This window comes from Gekko japonicus, unplaced genomic scaffold, assembly GCF_001447785.1.
Source record: "Gekko japonicus isolate JY-2015 unplaced genomic scaffold, Gekko_japonicus_V1.1 scaffold209, whole genome shotgun sequence".
In the NCBI taxonomy this organism is placed as follows: domain Eukaryota; kingdom Metazoa; phylum Chordata; class Lepidosauria; order Squamata; family Gekkonidae; genus Gekko; species Gekko japonicus.
This window is the reverse complement of record NW_015172009.1, coordinates 1330688-1337502: the sequence shown is the minus strand read 5'-3', so window position 1 is coordinate 1337502 and position 6815 is coordinate 1330688.

The following is a 6815-nucleotide window of genomic DNA, read 5'->3' as shown; positions in this document are numbered from 1 at the left end:
CCCCCCCCCCCGCCCCCTCAGTCCAGTGCTTCGGTCAAGTCGTGCTACTGAAATGTAATTGGTTTAAATGAAAAAGGGAAATGTTCTGCACCACAACCATAACTTAGAAATAAGTTGCTACTGACGGAAGCCAAAGTACAGTTGTGTGATATTAACAAGGATTTGTGTGCCAGACGGAACGACAGGATGCTATCAACACTTGGGTCGATTTATCCTCTCTGAATAGAAACTGGTTTCAGGTAAAGGACAGAGGACTCTGGGGAGGTAATTAGTAAATCTCAACAATTAAGCCCAGAGGCCTTTGGGTTTCAGTTCAGTTGACTAAAAATTGCTTGCTGTGATTTCTTGACACTTTTTAATTCTCTTAGTTTGAAGCAAGTTTCTAACCTCACTGAAAGCATTTAATTAAGTATATGCAGCACAACTAGAATGATAAAGCCAAGGGACTGGCTGGTTAGTTAATTCAGTATATGAAATTCAAGGTTTCATCACATTACATTGTCTTTGTGTTTCTTGGGGAACAAAACAATCACTTCTGCAATGGAAGTAGTGCCTCCAAACACACACAGGCTCTTTTCTATTTGCAACCAATACATGCAGGGGAAAGTGCTTGAAGCTGTTATGAGGCCCCAAACCAACCCACGGAGCCACTATTTGGTCTGTTGTAAACATCCTAGGGTTGCCAGGTGTCTGATTTTGAACTGGACAGTCCAGTATTTGCTATTTGCCAATTGGTCTGTGTGCCCTGCCCTCTGATTTTTTTTTGGCCTCTATTACTGCTTCCTATACTAACTTTGGAATACAAGGCATATCCCCACTTCTTATCCCACAGGCACCCCCTCCACCTTGTGGGGGTGCCTGCAAGGTAGGAAGTTGTGTGAGATTCAACTGACGGCCGGCATGCCATTTACTGGCACTATTCCCAGTGGAAAATGACACATCACCCTGGAGGCTTCCGGGATGACCTCTTCATTCCTGAAGAGAAGCAAATTTTAGTTTTGCTCAAATGTGTTTGTTGTGCATTAATCTACTAAACTGGGTTTTTTATTTCCTCAGAAGAGCTTTTTTTTTTGGTTCTCAAATTAATTCAGTCCTATTGAAGTGTTTTGAATGGGGGTATAGATGGGAAACCTATTGAGCACATTCGTAAATTTAGATATTTAGGGGTAATTTTTCATGCAAATATAAATTAGCAATGCGTACTCCAAAGCTGCAATGAAGGTGACTGATTTTTTTTTACACAAAAGGCAAGCAATTTGTCCCTGTAGCTATAACAAATATTAATAGCAAAATTGGGTTGCAGTTTCATTATAGAGCCCCTATTTGGGTGGAGGCCACCATGGAACAAATAGATAAACTTTTATTGCAGTTTTTGCATAGACTAACAGGAGCACCAAAGGCAGTTGCAGGTGTTACTCTGCATGCAGAATTGGCACAATGTTCCTTGGAGACCTGAGTATGGGCTGCAACATTTTGGTTTTGGCTAAAAATATACTTTGCAACAGCAGAGAATGGTTATCTGTATTATTTTTTAAAGGACAGATAAAGAAGCCCTTGACTAAGACTGATCAAGGCATGATTGCAACAATCAGGATATCCATAGCTGATGTTGACCGTAGGCGTCAACTATGGGGGGGGCCTCGGGGGCTCGGGCCTTCCCTGAATTTTTCCAGGGAGGACTGATCCTCCCCCAGTCAACCAGTGCCTGGCAAAATTGAGTTTAAAACTTTCCCCTGTGTGGGTTATTTTCCTTTGGGCTCACTTTTTTCCTTCCAGGCTGTCTTTCTTACAATTGAGCTAGCAGGATAGACAATGGGATTATTATACATCCCCCTTCTCCCACCAGGAAAGTGTCAAATGCTAGTCTTTAGGAAGACAGATCTCTGGAGACAGGAAAAGCTGCCTTTACCTCAGTGGGGAAAGAGATTTTATAACATTCCTTGCCACAGGAAGAGAAGGACTCTTGTGGCTGGATCCATCAGGAGAGACAGACCTCTAAAGGGAGCGGTGGCGCAGGCTGTAAATGCAGCCTGCTTTAACATCTGGCCGAACATCTGTTCGAGCCCCACTGTGGCCGGAGTGAGCTCCTGGCCTACGTCCCAGCTCCCGTCCACCCAGCGGTTCAAAAGCCCGTTAAAGGGCAAGTAGATAAATGGGGACCTACCCTTAGTAGGGTAGGGGGCACCCCCTCATCCTGAGGAGTGTGGTGTGCGGCGGTGGCGAAGGAACAGCGATGATGGCAGCAACGGCGACAGCGGAATCCTGGCAGCAGAGACGAGGTGGCGTGGCGCAACGACGAAGCCAGTAGAGTGACTCCTGGTGGCCTGTGGAGATACAGCAGACAGCGGCCGTCGCTAACAGCAGAAGGCGCGGAAGACGTCATCTCCCGGCGCGGCGGAGCCTACTGGACAGAGCCGAGGCTGGGAGAGACGAATCAACACGCCGAGAAAGCTGCCTCACCGGAGAAGCGCCACGAGAGAGACGTCCTGCTGACCGAAGGAAGACAGCTGAGAGCCGAGGAAGCTGGAGGCCGGAAGCCAGAAGGGAGAGCGAATGATAAATAAATAAATAAATAAATAAATAAATAAATAAATAAATAATCTGAGGCCTAGGGAAGATGGCCATTTTTGTTTATCTGGCCAGCATAGAAAGCTGAAAAACAGATGATATTGTAAATGGTAAGATCTGCAAGGGTTTAGGGTTGTATCTTTGCACTCTCTAGATTAATGACTAAGGTTTTTGATATTCAGAACACATCAATCCTTGAATATGTTTGGTGCCTGTTGGAAAAGAAAGTATAGTCCTCAACCCCGGCTGGCTCCACCCACTTTCAATGTAGCAACAGTCAGACTGCAAAGCCTCTGGGAGGCCCAACATACTTGGTTGGCTTCAATTTACATTTGGGGGAAAATGTGTATCTATTTTATTTTATTTGGAGCTATATATCCTTGATTGAGAACAGTTGTTTTTTTCATGATAATGAAGGCGGAGGGCTGCTTCAGCCACTCCCAAGCTCTTCTTTCTATTTCCATTTCATTTTTAAATGGTAAGCCCATCTGCATGAACAAGATTTGGGGGGGGGGGACAGGCAGATCAGAAGCCTTTTAAAATTTTCTTTTGCTCTGTGTGCAACCCAGAGAGAACATTGGCAAAGAATGTGCACTCTGTACATGTTCATGCTCTGCATTTTGCTGTTACTTAAAATGGTGTGGTACAGTTTCAAATGGGCAGCCAACTGGGATGTACTAAAAGGAATGACAGGATAGTCCATTGGAAACAATGGGAGAGACCTGAAGGTCTGGGAGCCAGGCGTGCCAATGGACTTGCATGGGCTCCACTGAAATACATTGCAGCACAAAAAAGTTGCAAAGAAAATGCAGAATGGTTTTTCCATTAAGATCTCTGGGCCCAGATGGGCTACTCTGGAACTGGAATGACAGCCTCCAGAGTGGAATACAGCCCCTGGGAACAGAATCTGTGCTCTAAGACTAGAGTGGAACAATGGTTCCTAGGAAGAGAATCTGTGCTCTGGGACTGGACTGACAGGACACAGAATGGAATGACAGCCCCTGGAAGTAGCAGGAGCATTCTGGTACTGGAATGACAGCCCCCCAGAGTGGAATGATGATCCCTAGCAATATAATTTTTGCTCTGGGGCTGGAATGACAGGTCACAGAGTGGAATCACAGCCCCTGGGAATAGGCTCAGTGCTCTGAGACTGGAATGACAGCCCCCAGAGTGGAGTGATGGCCCCTGAGAGTAGCAGAGGTGTTCTGGGACTGGAATAATAGCATTAAGAGTGGATAGATAGTCCCAGAATGCTTCTGCAAGTTCCAGGGGTTGTCATTCCAGTCTCAGAATAGTTTTGCTAAGCCCAGGGACTGTCATTCCACTCTGGGGGCTGTCATTCCAGCTCCAGAATAGCCTATCTGGGCTATTTGTTCCAGAGTCAGAGCACTGAGAAGATTGCTACTACTCTGAACTCTGTACATTGCTCAGAAATTGAGTGCACAGCAACTGTTTTGTATTCTGCCCTAGCTCAGAGTCTCCAGCCATGCAGTTACCAAACAATGGCATCTGTGATGCCACAATTTAGTAAATTTCAGTAGAAAGTCACCCTTATGAATAAGGCAGAAACAAGAATCCTGTAAATGAAGGAAACAAAACTCCAGGAAAACCTTTAAAATGTTTTCTGTGTTGCCTCTCTTACTGTTAAATTTGTGACTATTAGTTTGTCCTATGCAAGTATATTTGCAGATCTTAAAGTGACTATTCTAAAAGTGAATTTCAAAAACAGGACACAACAGGAGACCACTGAGATACCATTATAACCACTGGCCAACTCCCACCTTTTCCTGGATTTAGCCCAGCCCAGAGGTATTACTGGGGAGGAGGTTCCCAGCCCCCCCTAAATTTCCGGGGAGCCTCTCCCTAAATCCCACTTGACTCTGCCTCCGTAGGTAGTGATAGTCGCCTGTGATGTCACTGGCTCCTCCCTATGATGCTGATAAAGAAAAAGAGATTGGATTTATACCCTGCCCATCTCAGAGCGGCTTAAAAACTCCTTTCTCTTCCCCTCCCCACAACAGACACCCTGTGAGGTAGATGGGGCTGAAAGAGCTCTGACAGAAACTGCTCTTTTCAAGAACACCTCTGACAGAACTATGGCTTGCCCAAGGTCATCCAGCAGCTGTGAGTGGAGGAGTGGGGAATCAAACCCAGTTCTCCCAGATTAGAGTCCACTCACTTAACCACTACACCAAATTGGCTTGGCCCCAGTTCTTTTAAGGACCTAGCATAGCAATGCCTCTGGCCCAACCCCAGCCCCCCCTCCTCGAAATTGGAAAGTCTAGGTCCCTGATGTTGATAGCTTAAGGATGACAGCTCCACAAACTCTTATAATAAAGAATTGTACCAATTCTCTGACCTTTTGGGTGCAGGTCGGGGTAGCTTGGGAAAACGAAACCCACCCAGGGAAACCTGGTGTGGAAATGCCTCTGTAGGGTTTTGGTCAGAGATGGAGAGGGAGGGAGAGTGCTGAATGAAGAGCTTAGCTGGGCGTGGGGAAGGATTGCACTCATTTGGGCCAGGGGGCTTGGCTTTGCCCTGGGTTCCTTGGCCATTTGTCTTTCGTTTGTTTGCTTGTTTGCTGTGAAATGAGAAAGAATCGGAATTGTTCTCTAATTTTCATGTTGGCTCCCTTCCTTTTTTCTCATTTTATTTCACAACATCACTTTGCAGTTTAAGCCTTCACGGAGAAGGAGAGGGGCTTTAGTGACAAAGTTGAGTGAAGAGCTTTGCTGGGCGTGGGGGGGTTCATTGGACTCATTCAGTGGGCTTGGCTTTGCCCTGGGTTCTTTGGCCATTTGTCTTTCTTGCTTGTTTGTTTGTTTGCTGTGAAAGGGGAAAAGGATTGTTCTCCAATTTTCCACTAGTTCCCTTGATCCCTTCCTTTCCCCCCATATTATTTCACACCATCACTTTGAGGGAGAGGGCATCGAAGGCTTTCTTTTGCCCTAGGTTCCTTGACCATTATTTTAGTTTGTTTGTTTTTTGCTGTGGGGAGGGTTGGATTGGGATTGTTCTCTCATTTCACATGGGCTTTTGTTTAGGAGGCTTTTCCTGCTCTTCTTTCCTTGGTGGTCTAACTCTGGTCTCTCTTCCTTTTTCCTCACTTAATTTCACACCCCTGCTTTGGGTTGCAGTTAAGCCTTGCGGGATTGCTCCTTTATTTTCAGGCTTTGGGAGGGGGGCTTCTCTGTTATTTTTTCACCTACTCACACACTGGGGTGCTTTTCCTTTTGGGGTGATCTCTCTGTGCCTGTCTGCCTAGTTCCTACACACCCTGCCTTGGGGGAATCATTCCAGTCTTGAGGAGCAGGGTAACTTCACTGCCCAACTCTCCACACCAGTTTCCATCCCCGCTCACTGAGCTGCTTCTCCTTTTGGGGTTTGCCTGCACACGCAGCCTGGCTTGGAGTAATCGTTCCAGTCTCATGGAGCTGGGTGACTTTGCTGCCCAGATCTCCACTCCGATCCCCCCCCCCAGCTTCTTCTCCTTTTGGGGTCTGCCTGCCTGCTTTCCTTTCCTACGCACACCCTTCTTTGGGAGAATCATTCCAGTCTCAGGGAGCGGGGTGACTTTATAGCCTGGCTCTGCCAATCGCCCCCCCCACACACACACACATACTGAACTGCTTCTCTGTCTATGACATTTAATAGTATTACTTTTAATGTAAAACTTTTACTCATAATTCTGTACCTCCTGTTTTGCTTATGACCCGCTGGTCTATGAGCACTAATAGAAGAATGGAATTCTATTCATATATAAATGCATGCAGATTATATCAGTTTATCAGTCTACTAAAATGCATATGATTTGTGAACACTCTTTAATCAGGTGATAATACTAAATGGCATAGACTGGGAACTACTGGAATGCTGTATGAATATGATTAAGCCCTTATTCTCTTTGTGCTTGGACATACAGATCCAGTTTGCCACAAGGCAATTTCTTGTCTCCTCTATAGTATTACTGCCTTATCTGCCACCTGCTGGCAAAAAGCAGTATAAAATATCAACATTTTAATATAAACCCTACATTTACTTTGAAAAAATTTGCTCTTCAAGAAAACTTGCCTGGTTAGAAGTGCTATGGCAGACTTCATGACTGTAAATTAACAGTGCAATCCTAAATAGACTTAGACCCTTCTAAACCCATTAACTTCAAAAGACTCAGAAGGGGTTTAACTCTGTTTAAAATTGTACCGTAAATCTTGTCCTGTTTATTGGATGTACATTTGGATTACTGTGTA